The sequence below is a fragment of the Hyaena hyaena genome, unplaced genomic scaffold (genome assembly GCF_003009895.1).
Source record: "Hyaena hyaena isolate Hyena2069 unplaced genomic scaffold, ASM300989v1 scaffold_936, whole genome shotgun sequence".
In the NCBI taxonomy this organism is placed as follows: Eukaryota; Metazoa; Chordata; class Mammalia; order Carnivora; family Hyaenidae; genus Hyaena; species Hyaena hyaena.
Genome location: NW_024081568.1, coordinates 461,557 through 476,716, shown reverse-complemented (window position 1 = coordinate 476,716; position 15,160 = coordinate 461,557).

The window sequence follows — 15,160 nt, the reverse complement described above, 5'->3', positions numbered from 1 at the left end:
CTACAAATCCAGAGCTGGCTTGCCTCCTCAGCAAGGCATAACGTGCACAACTATACTTAGAGGCCCTGGCATTTGAAAACCTGTGTATTATGGGGACAGAGAACAAAAATCACCATCCATCCCTTTGTATCTATGCTATTGAGACCGAAAAGGGTCTTCCCATCTCTTCTGAGAAAGCCCCGTGGAAGCAGCTGCCTCAGGGAATCCCCACTGCCAATTCTGCGTATTACTCTGGGGAAGTTCCTCCAACATCAAACCTCAATCCCTTCTGCTGCAACCTCTGTCTTCTTTTTCTGGGCTCCGCCTCTGGGCCCATGGTGATATTTGATGCGTCTAGGCACTTTTAGTCTCCATCCCCTGACGCAGCATTTGCTATAAATATGTCTGAAGAGTTTCTTGCTGACAGTGCCCAGCCAGAGTACACCTTCCTTCCCACACCAAGCCTCTCTGGAAGGACTGGGCTCTCAGCTACGGCATAAAGACCCAACTCTGGCCAGCGCTGGTGCAGGCAGTGTGACTACTCTGTGGATTTGGGGGTTCCTTTTCCTCCTGGGAAGGAGGAAAGGTGAGAGGGCTGAGAAGCTCAGCTCTCATTCTCTTGCTGCCCAGAGTCTGGCTCAGCCTGGCATAGGATAGGTGCTTGATACATGTTTATTTTAGTCTTAGATCTCAGTTTCCCCCTGAGTGCATTGCGTTCATTGGTGACTCCAATTCCCTAGGATGAACTGGAGTGAGGAGTGTGGCTGGGCCATGAGCAGAACTGTAGGGCTGCCCCAGGTGGCGGAAGAGAGTATTAGCAGCAGAATCTCCCTAGGGTGGGTGGGGGTGGGGGGTAGGGGTGGGTGTGGGGGTGGTCTAGACTCTCCTGGCTTTCTCTCCTCTTGCCAAGCCCTAAACGCTATAGGATTCTGAATCACAGCACTGCCCAAGAGGCCGGTTCAAATCCTTTCCTCACTCCCACATGCTTACAACCTTTGTAAACAGCAGAGGTTAGCCAGGGAAGCTGGGGTTGAAAAAAGATGAGTCGGAGTGGGAATCCCTAGGAGGCTGTTCTGAGATGTTTGACTCAGATTACTGGCCTAAGTGGCCAGAGCGCTTCAGGGAAAGATTTCCCCAAGCAGGGGCAGCTGAAACATCCCAGGGCTTCCAAAAGTCTGGGACAGAGGGGACTTGGGCTTTAGGAGGTGGGGCTATTGACAAGAGGCTGAGGGTGGCCTTAAGAAGAAGGCTCAGAGTGAAGGGAGAACAGGCTATTCCTGGTTGTATAGTTGGAGTGAGTGGGGATGAGGCACTGGGTTTGGATCCTTCCTCTTTGTCCCTCTGCTTACTGAAGTTCCTGGGTTCTTTTATCTCTTGCCAGACTCCTGATCTCAGCCCAGATCAGAGCCCCCCCCCCCTCTCTTTTTAAATATGCATTTATTTTAGAGAGAGAGAAAGAGAGAGCATGAGCAGGGGAGGGGCAGGGGGGGGGGGACAGAGGAGCCTGATGCAGGGCTTGAACTCAAACTGTGAGATCATGACCTAAGCTGGAGTGGGACACATAACCGACTGAGCACCCCAGATGCTCCTTTTTTTTTTTTTTTTTAAGTTTGTTTATTTATTTTTAGGGAGAGCGTGTGTGTGGACCGGCTGGGAAAGGGCAGAATGAGAGAAAGAGAGAGAGAGAGAAGCCCAAGCAGGCTCTGTGTTGTCACTCATCACAGGGCTCTAAATCACAAGCTGTGAGATCATGACCTGAGCAGAAATCAAGAGTCGGACACTCAACTGACTGAACCACTCAGGCTCCTCCCACCTCCACTGAGCCCCTCTCTGACAAAGAGTTGGGGGAGAGGTACCAGTTGTGGGCTGGAGAGGGTACCCTTCTACTTGCTCTCACTAGCCCTCTGCCCTACCCCAGACTCCCACTACTCTCAGTTTAAATAAATGTTTTTTTATTTATTTCTGAGAGAGAGAGAGACAGCGTGAGCAGGGGAGGGTCAGAGAGAGAGGGAGACACAGAATCTGAAGCAGGCTCCAGGATCTGAGCTAGCTGTTATCACAGAGCCCGACACGGGGCTCAAACCCATGAACTGTGAGATCATGACCTGAGCCGAAGTCGGATGCTTAACCGACTGAGCCACCCAGCGCACCTACTCTCAGTTTAAGGATCTGAGCATGGCAGCACTTTCCAGCTCAGAATGAGGGCATGGTGCCTGCAGCCTCCCTGGGAATGAATTATTGAAGAGAACACAGTGTTAGCTGCTCACAGCTGCTGCCCCTTGGGCCCACCATTGCCTCTCTCTGCTTCTTCACCAGCTCCAAGAGACACAGGGAAGGGGATATTAGGGAGAGGCAGGAACTGGGTAGAGGTGAGGAAGTATAGACTCAGACCTTAGGGAGAAGCATCCTGGGGAGGAGGGAAAATGGCTGGCAAAGAGCTGTGGCCCTTCATCATGAATCAGGAGGGCAGAGGAAGCCGGTAGCCACCCTGGAGCCAGGTTGGGAAGTGATACTGGAAGACCCTTGACCCCAGTGACTGCCCAGCACTGGAGGTCAGGAGTCCTATATGGCTCCTGGTAACACAGAGCCCGAGTCTGGATCCTTCTTTGACCTGGAGTCAGCACCAGTAAGGGTATTAGGTCATTCAGGGATGCACTGTGCAGAGCTCTCTCTCTTTCCCTGGGAAATGACATCCTGCTGAGAACGGAGAATGCAGAGCCACTGGGAGCACGTGCTGGCTGAGGACAGGTGTGGCTGGGTGTCAGAGTCCTGGATAGGCTGTCTGGCATGGTGCAAAGGACACAGGGCTTGGAGTCTGAAAATCAGAGGGCAAGTCCTAGCTCTGTCCCTTACTAGTTGTAGGCAAGTCACTTATCTCAGAAACCGAGTTTTCTTACCTTTACAAAGGGGGAAAGAACAGTGCTTGCTTAGCAAGAGGTTCTGTGAGAATTCAACAGGAACAACTGTATTTCATAAGGTGAATTGCTATGTAAAAGTTTTTGGGCAAGAATATCATGAGCAGGGAAGCAGCATGGAGTAGAAAGGACCTGTGGAGAGTCATGGCCTGGGTTTTAGTCCGTGGCTGTGACTAACTCCGAGTCTTTCCAGTTCTGAGGTTAAGTGACTTTCCAAAGGCCACAATCAGTCAACAGTTGATCTAGAGGACCCGGATCGTTCAGATTCTACCTCCTGGGTTCTTTCCATTACACCATGTGCGCTGGATACTGGGATCTACTCTGACCTTCCATGTGCTCAGCACTGGGGACTTCCCCTGAAAAGTCCCCCACACCCTGATGCCACAGTGATTAGTACTTCATTCCTTTGTAATGTGTGTGGCCACACCCCTCTCTCCTTTAGGAATAGTGTAGCAAGTAGGCCTCCTGACTTTCCCCTGAGGCAGCATGAATAATATTATCGTGTATTTGGAATGCAGTTAAAAAATATCCTTTTATTATTACAGAAGCAGTACTTATGTATTGTAGAAAATAAAAAATACAGAGAAACAACAAGACAAAATAAGTCCACAGCATTCCCACCACCCAGAAATTACCACCGTTAATACTTTTGGTGTAATTCTTCTGTTTTTTTTTTCTTTAAAAAAAAAAGTTTGTTTATTTATTTATTTATTTATTTAAGTTTATTTATTTTTGAGAGAGAGACAGAGAGAGACACAGAGAGACAGAGAGTTCCAAGCAGGCTCTGCATTGTCAGGATAGAGCCTGAGGCAGGACTCAATCTCACAAACTGTGAATTAATTCATTGCTCTTGGGTATATATACCTAAAGATGGAATTGCTGGATTCCAGGGTAGCCTATATCTTTTTTTATGCAACACGCACACACACACACACACACACACACACATGTTGTATGTGTGTATGTTTAGCAAAATGAGATAATAATGAACATGCTATTTTTTTAATGTTAAATTTTTAATTTTTTTTAGGGAAGAGAATGGGGGAGAAGGGGAGAGAAAGAGATAGAATCTTATTTTAAATTTATTTTAGAGATTGAAAGAGAGAGTGTTAGCTGGGGAGAGGGGCAGAGGGAAGGAGAGAGAGAGAGAGGGAGGGAGAGAGGGGGAGAGAGAGAGAGAGAGAGAGAGAGAGAGAGAGAGAGAGAGAGAATCTTAAGCAGGCTCCATGCTCAGTGCAGAACCCGACGCAGGGCTCAGTCCCCAACCCTGGGATCATGACCTGAGCCAAAATCAAGAATTGGATGCTCAGCTGATTGAGCCACCTAGTGCTCATAAACATACTGTTTTGAACCTGCTTTTTTTCAATTTTTTTCAATCAACAGTCTCCCTTTCCATTTCATTAATTTTCATTTTATCTAATTCCAGTCGATATTCAAATCTCCCCAATTGCCCACTTAAAATATATCTTCTGCAACTGATAGCTCCTAATCAGTATCCTATCGAGGGTCACACATTGTACTGGCAGTTGCATCCTGTAAGACTTCATCTTAGGTCCTTGCTGACTGTTAATTGGATATCATGTAGACCTCCACACAGGGCTTACATACATCATGGCAGCTTACTGCTGGGGGAGAGATAGAGATTGTAGTCTTTTTGTAACTTAACTTTTAAAAAAGTTGATCTATTTATTTGAGAGAGAGCACGAGCAGGGGAGGGGGAGAGAGAAAGTCCCAAGCAGGCTCTGCACTGTCAGCACAGAGCCCGATGTGAGGCTCAGATCCACCCACCACCAGATCATGACTTGAGCCAAAATCAAGAGTCAGTCGTTTAAGTTTAAGTAACTGAGCCACCCAGGAGGCCCTGTACCCTAATTTTGGAAGTGACTTTTGAATACTCTTGTTCTATTTTATTTCTTAGAAGCAAGTCACTAGATCCCGCCCACTTTATGAGGGTGGGGATTACACAGGGGTTGAATCCCAGAATGCAGGGATCATTGGGAGCCATTTCAGAGCTGCCTGCCAATAAGTTATAGATGATGTTCTATACCTTATCAAATGGGAAGATAAATAGTAATTTAAAGTGTATATACACACACACACCCCCTACTCTGGTAGAGGATTTTTTTTTTTTTTTTGAAGATTTGTAGAGTTAGGGATATATGAGAAATCTCTGTACTTCCCACTTGACTTGCTGTAGACTTCAAACTGCTCTAAAAAATAAAGTCTGTTTTTTTTTAAAGCAGGTTGTGGGAAATGAACACCTGATTAAAAGTACCCAGAGGCAACTACTTTAGATAGGGTGAAAAGGAAGCGCTCTCTGAGACTCAGTTTTCTCATCTATAAAATGGAGGTAGGAGTATTTGCCTCTGTGTGTGTGTGTGTGTGTGTGTATATATATATATATATATATATATATATATACAGGGTTCTGGCTGCTCAGTCAGTGAAGCATGTAACTCTTAATGTCGGGGTCGTGGGTTCAGGCCTTGCATTCGATGTAGAGATTATATGAAAATAAAATTAAAAAAAAAATCCTCCACCAGAGTGGTACATTTATTAAAATTGGTGGAGTCTGATTGTGATGCATCATCATCACCCCAAGGCTATCGTGTCCACTAGGGCTCACTTTTGGTGTTGCACATTCTATGGGTTTTGACATATGTATAATGACTTACATGCACCATTATAATATCATACAGAATAGTTTCATTGCCCTAAAAGTCCTTGGTGCCCTGCCCTATTCATCATTCTCTCCCCCCAACCCTTGGCAATCACTGAACTTTTTACAGTCTCCATAGTTTTCCTTTCTCCAGAATGTCATATAGTTGGGTTCATAGACTACAGAGCTAGATTCTGCAATACACTTTCCGTGATATATAATTGTCTTATTCATTTCTCTCACTATCTGCTTCCCTGAACTAGAATGCAGGTTGTCTGAGGGCAGAAACCTTGTCTGTCTTCTTGATTTACACTGTATGCCCAGTACTTATAATTGTGCCTGCTACCTAGTAGGCATTAAGGGATATTTGTTGAGAGGAAGAGTACATCTTGAGATTTGTTCATATCACATCCTAATTGATTGGAATCCAGGTCTCCTTAACGTAGCCCAAACTGATGAGTTCATTCATCACCACCTCGGTGGTGGTGGTGGGCTGAGACAGAGAAGGGAAAGGGCAAGAAGAGTGAAGGGAAGAGAGAAGGAGGGTAGGGGCGAATAAATTTTCTACAAAACACATTGGCCAAGGGGACAGCTCAGGAAGGCTCTGCTTTCCCCTGAGAGCTCCCCAGTGGGAGCATAATCCCCTTGTCCTTCTCAACATAGCTGAGAGAGGCTCACATTTGTTGTAAGCAAATAAAAAACTTTACCTAATATTATTTAAGGAGGAATGAGAAGAAAATAAACAATGACAATGCATGAACTGTAGAACAGTCCAGGAGAGATTGGCGTATAAAGTTTCCAGTCTCATTGCAGCTAGCTCTGTCCCTGGACCCCTAGACTTGGGCTCTCTGCGTTTCTTGCTCCCCAATTCCAAAGAGCTTTCTGCAGTCTTTCAGTCCATTGAATGCCTTTCTGCTTTCCCTGCCTCCCAGCTCCCAGTCTGTTTGCCTTGGTGGGTGTGTGGGCACATTAAGATGCTCTAAGCATGAAAAAGATTATGACGAGCTGTGTGCAGTGAAAAACAAGTCAACAAACAGTTCAACTGTAAAAAAAAATTAAGTCTAACAAAATCCTGAAAATTTCCATGACAAATCTCATGTTTAGAGGAAAGTGACAAATACCAACTTTATCTCTAAATAAATATTTTTCAGTGCCCCTGCTGTGCCAGCACCCAGCACTCAGTGTGCCTACTGTGTAAATATTCGCTGTTGCACCCCCCCCCACCCCCCAATGCTACCTCTGTGGGAAACATGAAGTTTAGAGGAAGCACAGGACATTGTCACTTTTTCTCATTTGGAGTATTTTCCTGCTGGGCATTGAAACTCTGAACTAGTGTTAACCCCAAATTTTTATCTTGGAAGATTTTTAACCTTTCTGTAGGTTTAAAGTTGTGAGACTCCTCCAATTTCATCTAGATTTGCTAGTTGTTAACACTTCCTCACATTGTTACGTATTTTTGCTGAACCATTTTGAGAATTGCTTGCAGACATCAACTTCATTCCTAAATAGTTCATCACATGCTTACCAAGAGCAGGCATTTCTACATAACCGCAAAACATTATCAAACTCAGGAAATTTAACATTGTTACAATATTATCTAAAATATAGTCCATTTCAAATTTTCCCAAATGTCCCAACAATGTCTTGAGGACTTAAAAAAAATCTTTTATCCAGATTAGTTACGTCTCTATAGTTTCCTTAAAACTATAACAGTTTCTCAGCTATTTTTTCTTCTATAACATTGATATTTTGAATAGAACAAGGCCATTTGTTTTAGAAATATACCTCCATTTGTTTCCTTGTGGTCAGATTCAGTTTAAACTTTTTTTTTTTTTTTTGGAGAGACAAAGAGAATGTGCACATGGGAGAGGGGGAGAGAGAGAGAGACAGACAGACAGACAGAGAATCTTAAGCAGGCTCCATGCTCAGTGTGGAGCCCAGTGCAGGGCTTGATCCCAAGACCCTGAGATTGTTACCTGAGTCAAAATCAAGAGTCAGATGTTCAACTGACTGAGTCACCCAGGTGCACCTAAACATTTTTGGTAAGAATACTACATTGGGTGACATTGTGTCCTTCTCAGTGCATCCCATTAAGGGTATATGATGTCAGTTTGTCCCATTTTTGGTGGTGTTAAATTTGGTTAGGTTGGTGTTGGTGGTGAGGGGATATTACCTTAATGTTTATTTATTTATTTTGAGAGACAGGAAGAGACAGCATGCAAGCAGGGGTAGGGGTGCAGAGAGAGGGAGAGAGAGAATCCCAAGCAGGCTCTGTGCTGTCAGAGAAGAGCTTGATGAGGGGTCGAAGTTATGAACCATGAGATCATGACCTGAGCTGGAATCAGGAGTCAGACGCCTAACCAAGTGAGCCATCCAGGTGCCCCAGGGAGGATATGACCTTAAAGAGGAAGAGAGAAACGAAGGGCACTGAAAGGAGGAGGAGACCAGACAAGAGGTCCAGAAAGGGAAGGCAGTGGTTGTTCATCATTTCTCTGGGAGCTGAGGCTGCATGAAATGACTAGGTGCTTCCTGGTCCCTGCTGCAGAGGTTGCGAGCCTTGGATCCCACCTGACCCAAGTGGAGGATCTTCCTCCTCTCACTTCCCCTTCCCCTGAGCCCACACTCTGAGCTCAAGCTAAGGTCTGCGAGGTCAAAACCAAATCAAAAGAGGACACTTAGGTGCCTGGCTGGCTCTGTTGGTAGAGCACGCGACTTTTGATTTGGGAGTTGTGAGTTCAAGCCCCATGTTAGTCCTAGACCTTACTTAAAAAAAAAAAAAAAAAAAAAAAAGAGGATACTTGCCCTGAGTGTCTGCATTCCACATCTGTGTAATGGTGCTGGCAATGAGCAGGGTGATCACTGATTCTGGGAGCTGGTTCTCCACCCTGAGCTCTCTCCAGGATCCCTTTCCTTCCTGATGTGAAGGATCAAACAAAATGCGGAAGGGGAAGTTCCGTAGACTGAATACCACTTTTTCACTGATGACAATATCTATTGACAATATCAATGGTAGCCATCTTCACTCCACATTCTTTTGTTCAGGGCTGATGGAAGAATTTTAGTGAATTTGTATATATCTATGGATATATATGAGATGAGGAGGTTTGATATTTGTTAAATATTATTTCTTTAAAATATTATATCATTAAATATATTCTTATCTCTTATACACATATATAAAGCTGGCTTTCTGGACGGTTTTGGGCAAGAGCCAAAGTAACTTTATCCAGTTTTATTTTTCCTTCCAGTAATTACTTAGTCAGGGAAATTGGGAAACAAAGGGAAAATGACCTTCTGACTCTCTCCTTACTACTCTAAAAAGTTTTAAAGAAAAGTGTGGGCATCATGATATTCCACCTCCAAATACTTCAGTAGTATTTTTCAAAAAGAACATTTAGAAAAATATTTATTTTGAGAGAGAGAGAGAGAGAGAGCGCATGAGCTTGAGTGGAGGATGGGCAGAAAAAGAGAGGGAAAGAGAGAATCCCAAGCAGGCTCCATGCTGTCAGTGAGGAGCCTGGCATGGGGCTCAATTCCACAAACTGTGAGATCATGACCTAAGTGGAAATCAAGAGCCAGATGCTTAATCGACTGAGCCACCCAGGCACTCTGAACATTTTTAAAAGTAGGGTCCATGCCCAATGTGGGGCTTGACCTCATGACCCTGAGATGAAGAGTCGTATGCTCCACTGACTGAGCCAGCCAGGCGCCCCCAAAAGAACATTTTCTTAGAGCACCAAAATAACGTTATCCTTCCTAACACAATTAAAAATAATTCTATCAAATACCCAGTACATCTTCAACTTTCTCCATTTGTAAGAGGGGAACTTAATTTTTAATGGGTTTGGGCTGAGGAGGGACTTGAAAAGCCCTCAAGAAGGAAGTGGGATTTTGAACAAGGCTTGAATGATGACTAATAGCTACATCATTGTGGCAGGACAATTCCAAGATGGCCCCTAAATGATCCCCATCTTCTGGTATTCATGCCCTTGGATAACCCCATTCTCTTGTGTATGGGCTGGCTTAGTGATTTGCTTCAGTTTGTAGAACACAGCAAAAGTGATGAGATGGCTTTTGTGATTAGGCTGCCAGAGACTATGACTTCCATCTTGCTAGCCGACTCTCTCCTTTCTTGACTTTGATGAAGCAAGCTGCCATGCTGGAGAGGCCCATGTGGCCCATCCAGCAACCTGAAGGAACTGAATCCTGCCAACAACCAGCTGAATTTGGAGTTGGATTCTTTCTCATTCGAACCTCAGATAAGACTGCAGCCCTGTCATCTCTGTGAGATCCTGAAGCCTAGAATATCCAGCTTAGACATGTCCAAACTCCTGATCTATAGAAACTGTGAGATAATAAATCTGTGCTGTTTAAAAATGGCAAATGTGTGGTAATTTGTTATGTAGCACTAGGTAACTAATACACTCATTTAACAAAACAGCCTTGCATAGGGAAGCCAGTGTTGTCATCCTTTTTTACTGAGGAGGAAACCAAGGCTCAGGGAGGCTTGATCAATTGTCCAGTGTACCAGTTGTCTTCTTGGTTGCAAAACCGGAAATCAATTCCAGCGAATGTGAGCAGAAGAGACATTTATTGGAGGGGAATGAGGAATAACTTGCCATGGAACTGATGGAAAGGCTAGAGTACTAACCAGCTTGAGAAACAGGCAGGAACAAAGGGAAATTAGGCAGCAGGAGCCATGGAAGGGTTTGGTTTGGAGGCTCTTGCCACTGTCACTGGATGCACCGCTGCCGACAGCAGAATAAATTTTAAACTGCTCTAGCTCCTTCACTTTACCAGCTCTAGATTCAAAGCCCTTGGTGGGAATGTCTGATCATCTGAGCTTGGGTCAGCTTCACACAGGTTGGTGCCTGGGATCAGCTCACAGCAAGTAGGTGCTCAAAATTAGTTCATTCAGTTTATAAACAAAAGACAAATCTGGTCACAAATGGAGAGCTGGTTCATGCCTCAGAAACTGATATGACCTTTTGCTTTAATGCAGTGACATTCCCAGCTCTTCCCAGGATTTCCCATACTGCCCCCCAGGGAGCAGGTAGCCAGAGAAGACTGTAGATTGAGCAGTAAAGAACTGGGAAGATTAACTATGGGGATGCAGTGTCAGAAATCTGCCACCAGAGGGCACATGAGACTCAGAAATCTACTAAGGGAGTAAGGTTATTGGGGCAGCCAAATTACTAGGAATGGTGGAGAAGGCTGAGGAAGTCAGGCTTGATCAGGGCTCTCTGCAGGCTGGGCTCTGGGGCCCCAGAGAAGAAGGAGCAGTGGTGTGGACACCAACATGTTTCTCTTGTCCTTGTGGCCCTGGCTGCACCCTCTCCCCACTGTTGGGGCTTTGGGCTCCCCTGGTCTTTGTTCTGAGATCTTGGGAGAACTTTGGACTCTTTTTTTTTTATGGCATCAATTCTCCAACTGTAAACACTCCCCCCACCCCATCAACCCCAGCTCAGCACTGGAGTAGAGTGCAGGGGTGGGGTGCCTCTGGCCCTGAAAATGGGGCAGGGTTGAGACGGGCAGTGGCTTCCCAACCTAGAGCTTTGTACGGCAAGAGGGCAGGAGGATGTAGTTTGTCTTCTCCTCTGGACTGTAACTTCCAGTTCCCAGCACTGTGCCTGACATATAGTAGGTGCTCGGTAGATATTTTTTGGTTGTTGATATGAATAAACCATGCAACGGGAACCAAGGTCGGCTTCAGTACTCCAACTCCAAAACATTTCCTGAGTCCTTCACTTCTCAACAGCCCTCTATTGCCATCCTTGTCCAAGCCACTGCTCTTTCTCCCTGTATCACGATGATAGCTTAAGTATCTCTTGATCCTTTGATTTATTGTGTACCTAGCAGCCAACGATCTTTTAAAACCATAAATCAGATCATGCCACTTCCTCGCTTAACATCTTCCAAAGGCTTCTCATTACACTTTGAATATAATCCAAACTCCTTACGCTGGCCCGAGAGCCTCTGTACTAGCTAAGGCATGCCTCCCTCTCTGACCTCATCTTGTATTCTCTTCCAACTCACTGGGCTTTGGCCTCGCTGACTTTCTTTCTGTTTCTTGAACACAGTGAGCTTGCTATGGCCTTAGGACTTTTGCACGAGTTGTTCCCTCTGTTTGGAACGCTCTTCACCCAGATTCTTTGCATGGCTGATTCCTTGCCATTCAGGTCTCCATGAATGGAGGTCACTTCCTCAGGGAGGCCCCTGGACAATCCAGCCTAGGTTTCTCCTCCGGTCACTTCCTACCCATACCCATTTCTGATCGTGAGCATGGCACTTATCACCATCAACTCCCTTTTCATCTGTTCATTGGTTTCTTGTCTCCTCCCACTAGAAGTCAACTCCATGAGAACAGGGAGCCAGTCGGCTGAGTTCAATTACTGTATGCGTAATGCGTATTAATAGAGCCCTCCCTGGCCATAGAGGGCATTCAGTATATAACTTGTGCAAAGGATAGATGAATGAATGAATGGTGAGGAGCTAAGGAATGGGCAAGGGAAGTTCATATCCCTTGGGAGCCTATGGTCATTTATTATCCTATGGTCAGTTGTATCCCTCGGGAGCCACTTTATTCCTGTGGTGGCAGTGGTTGTGAGACTGGTGGGGGCCAAGACCTCCTCCAACCCTGGGACCTAGAGGAAGCCAAAATCTTTGGGGTGCTGCAGTCTCATCAGGGGCAGTGAGGTGGGCAGGGTATATATGCTGAATGAATATGGGTTTTCTTCACACATCTTTCTGATTTTCAGAAAATGTAATAGGCAGAAATCTGATCTTTAGGACAGAGAAGTTAGGGAATGGTTATTTGCATTGTAAAAGGAATCCTCGCTTGGTAAAAGGGAGTAGGCAGAGATTCGCTTAGCCTCTGGGAAGACTCAGGAGACCCAAGCCCGCAACCCTTAGTTTTGTTAGGGGATGTTTTCATCACGGGATATTTAGAGTGCGGTCCAGATACACTTATGAGTATATGAAACTTGCATTAACGTGGGATACATTCTCCTTGTAGGAATTTCTTCTTCTTGAAAATGAGACTGTGGTCTGTATTAGAAAAACCAAGTCGTTGAGACCAAGCTAGACTTGGAAAAATCGAAACAGTTCATGCCAGCTGCCTGGCTCCTTTTTTCTTTTCACTGTGAATTAATTCCTTACTTGATGTTGTTTTCCGCCCTGTGATGAGGAGGTCCTTTCTGAATATTTTCACTTGTAGTGGTTCTCAAACCGGGCTCAGCAGAGCAAGGTGTTCTGTCATGAAAATTCAGTAAGAGCCATCTTGTCCCAGTTAGAAGAAAAAAAATTGGTAGAATTTTCTCAACGTTAAGATTTTTCCATTATTTTTCCCCCTAAATCTTTGATGTCTGTGATTCTAGACTCTGTCAGATCTGGCAATAGCACAAAATTGTGATTTGGTTCTTTTATTTATTTATTTTTGTTATTTTAATATGTTATATTGCATTGTGTTCTCCTAAGAGTATCATTTCTTCTAGAGGCTCAGCGTAGGTCTGAGAACCGCTGTCTCAGAGACTCCATTATTGAACCTCTCCGCGCCTCAATTTTTCCCACGTCTAAGACGAGCATGACAATAATAGCATGAAGCGGTTTTACAAGGATTAGACGAGTTATTTTATGTTAAGGGCTTTGAAGAAAACTTGGCGCATAGTAAATGCTAAATCAGTGCTTGCTATTAAAATTACAAAAAGGATAGCAGCTGAATTATCTTTCTGTTCTAATGTCCTATACTTTTAAAAATTCAATAATTGAGTATTTCCCATGTGCCTGGCCCTAGCTCGTGTTTCCTATCCATGGAATAAGAGACTGACATCATTTTTAAGGGCCGGTCTATAGTGCTAGAAGAAGTCCTCTGTATAAGGTGCTGATGGTGAGGAGCAAAGAAAGGGGCTGATGGTGCCCCTGTCCTCAGCAATCGGCAGGAGAACTCAGGAGGATACACTAACACACCTGGGCCATATGCAAGGGTAAAGGAGCCCTGAGTGACTGAAAGCACCCAGAGACGGGCCCTTTGCACATTTTTCCAGCTTACTTCGTTGGTGTCAAAATTTTTTTTCGTTCCAAAATTAAATGAAGGACAAAGCCTTCAGTTCCAAAAAAAAAAAAAAAATAACATTATAATGCACATAGATGCATGTAAATTTCAAAATTTCATCATCTTTTTCTCAATTGTCTTTTGTACTTTCCCCATATGCCCCATGAACATATGATCCTAAGACGTAAAACGCAGACACTGGCTTAAGGTTAGAGAGGAAATTTTGGTAGTGGTGAAAACACTGGCTACTTGAAGGGAGAAGTCAAGCAAAGAGGCCTCAAAGGTCAAATAACAGGCCAGCCCCTCACAACTGAGAATCATCCACAGCAGAATTAACTGTAACCTTTCTCATTTTCATTTCCCATTTTCAAACTATTTCGTGTGGGCTTTAATATCCTGTAAGAAAGACAAGGCAGATCATTTTATCCCTATTTTATGTTTTATATTTTATTTTAGTAGAATCTTTTAAAATTCCCCTTTTAGGGACACCTGCCTGGCTCATTGGGTAGAGAGTGTGACTCTTGATCTCAGGGTTGCAAGTCTGAGCCCCGTTGGGTATGGAGATTACTTAAAAATAAAAAATCTTTTTTTTTTTTTTAAATTCTGAAGTTAGTTAACATACAGTGTGGTCTTGGCTTCAGGGTAGAACCCAGTGATTCATCTCTTACATATGACGTGCAGTGCTCATGCCGAAAAGTGCCTTCCTTAATGCCCCTCACTGATTTAACCCACCCCCACACCCCCATCAACACTCAGTTTGTTCTCTGTACTTAAGTCTCTTTTAAAAAAAAAAAATTTTTTTTTACTGTTTTATTTACTTGTGTGTGAGAGAAAGACAGCATAAGCAGAGGAGGGTTAGAGAGAGAGGGAGATACAGAATCTGAAACAGGCTCCAGGCTCTGAGCTAGCTGTCAGCACAGAGCCGGATGCGGGGCTCGAACCCACGAACCGTGAGTCTAGAACCCACGAACCCGTGAGATCATGACCTGAGCCGAAGTTGGATGCTTAACCGTCTGAGCCACCCAGGCGCCCCTGTACTTAAGTCTCTTACGGTTTGCCTCCCTCTCTGTTTTTATCTTATTTTTCTTTCCCTTCCCCTATGTCCATCTCTTAAGTTTCTCAAAATTCCACACATGAGTGATATCATACGATATCTTTCTCTGACTTATTTACTTTAAAAAGAAAATCTTAATAAAAATTCCCATTTTATACATGAGGCTCCAAGAGGGTAAGTGATGATTTACCAAAGCACATAGTTTACTATTACATATGGCTGATGAGCGATGGAAACAGACTTCCTTAATTCCTCCCCTCTCTTCCTCGTCTCAAGCTCTATCCCGGATTTAGGAACCCCAATGGGGATTTGGCGGGAAGTGAGTCGGGCTTTGAAGATCTACAATGTAGAAGGCGCTGAGGAGGGAGCTGAGGTGGGACCCTGGGTGGGGAAGAAGCCGCCACGGGAGAAGAAGCCACGGGTGTGTGCGAGGGAACCACTAGCCAGGCTCTAAGGGAAGCCAGGCAAGCTGCCCTCTTCCCAGCTCTGGAGTAATGAATGGC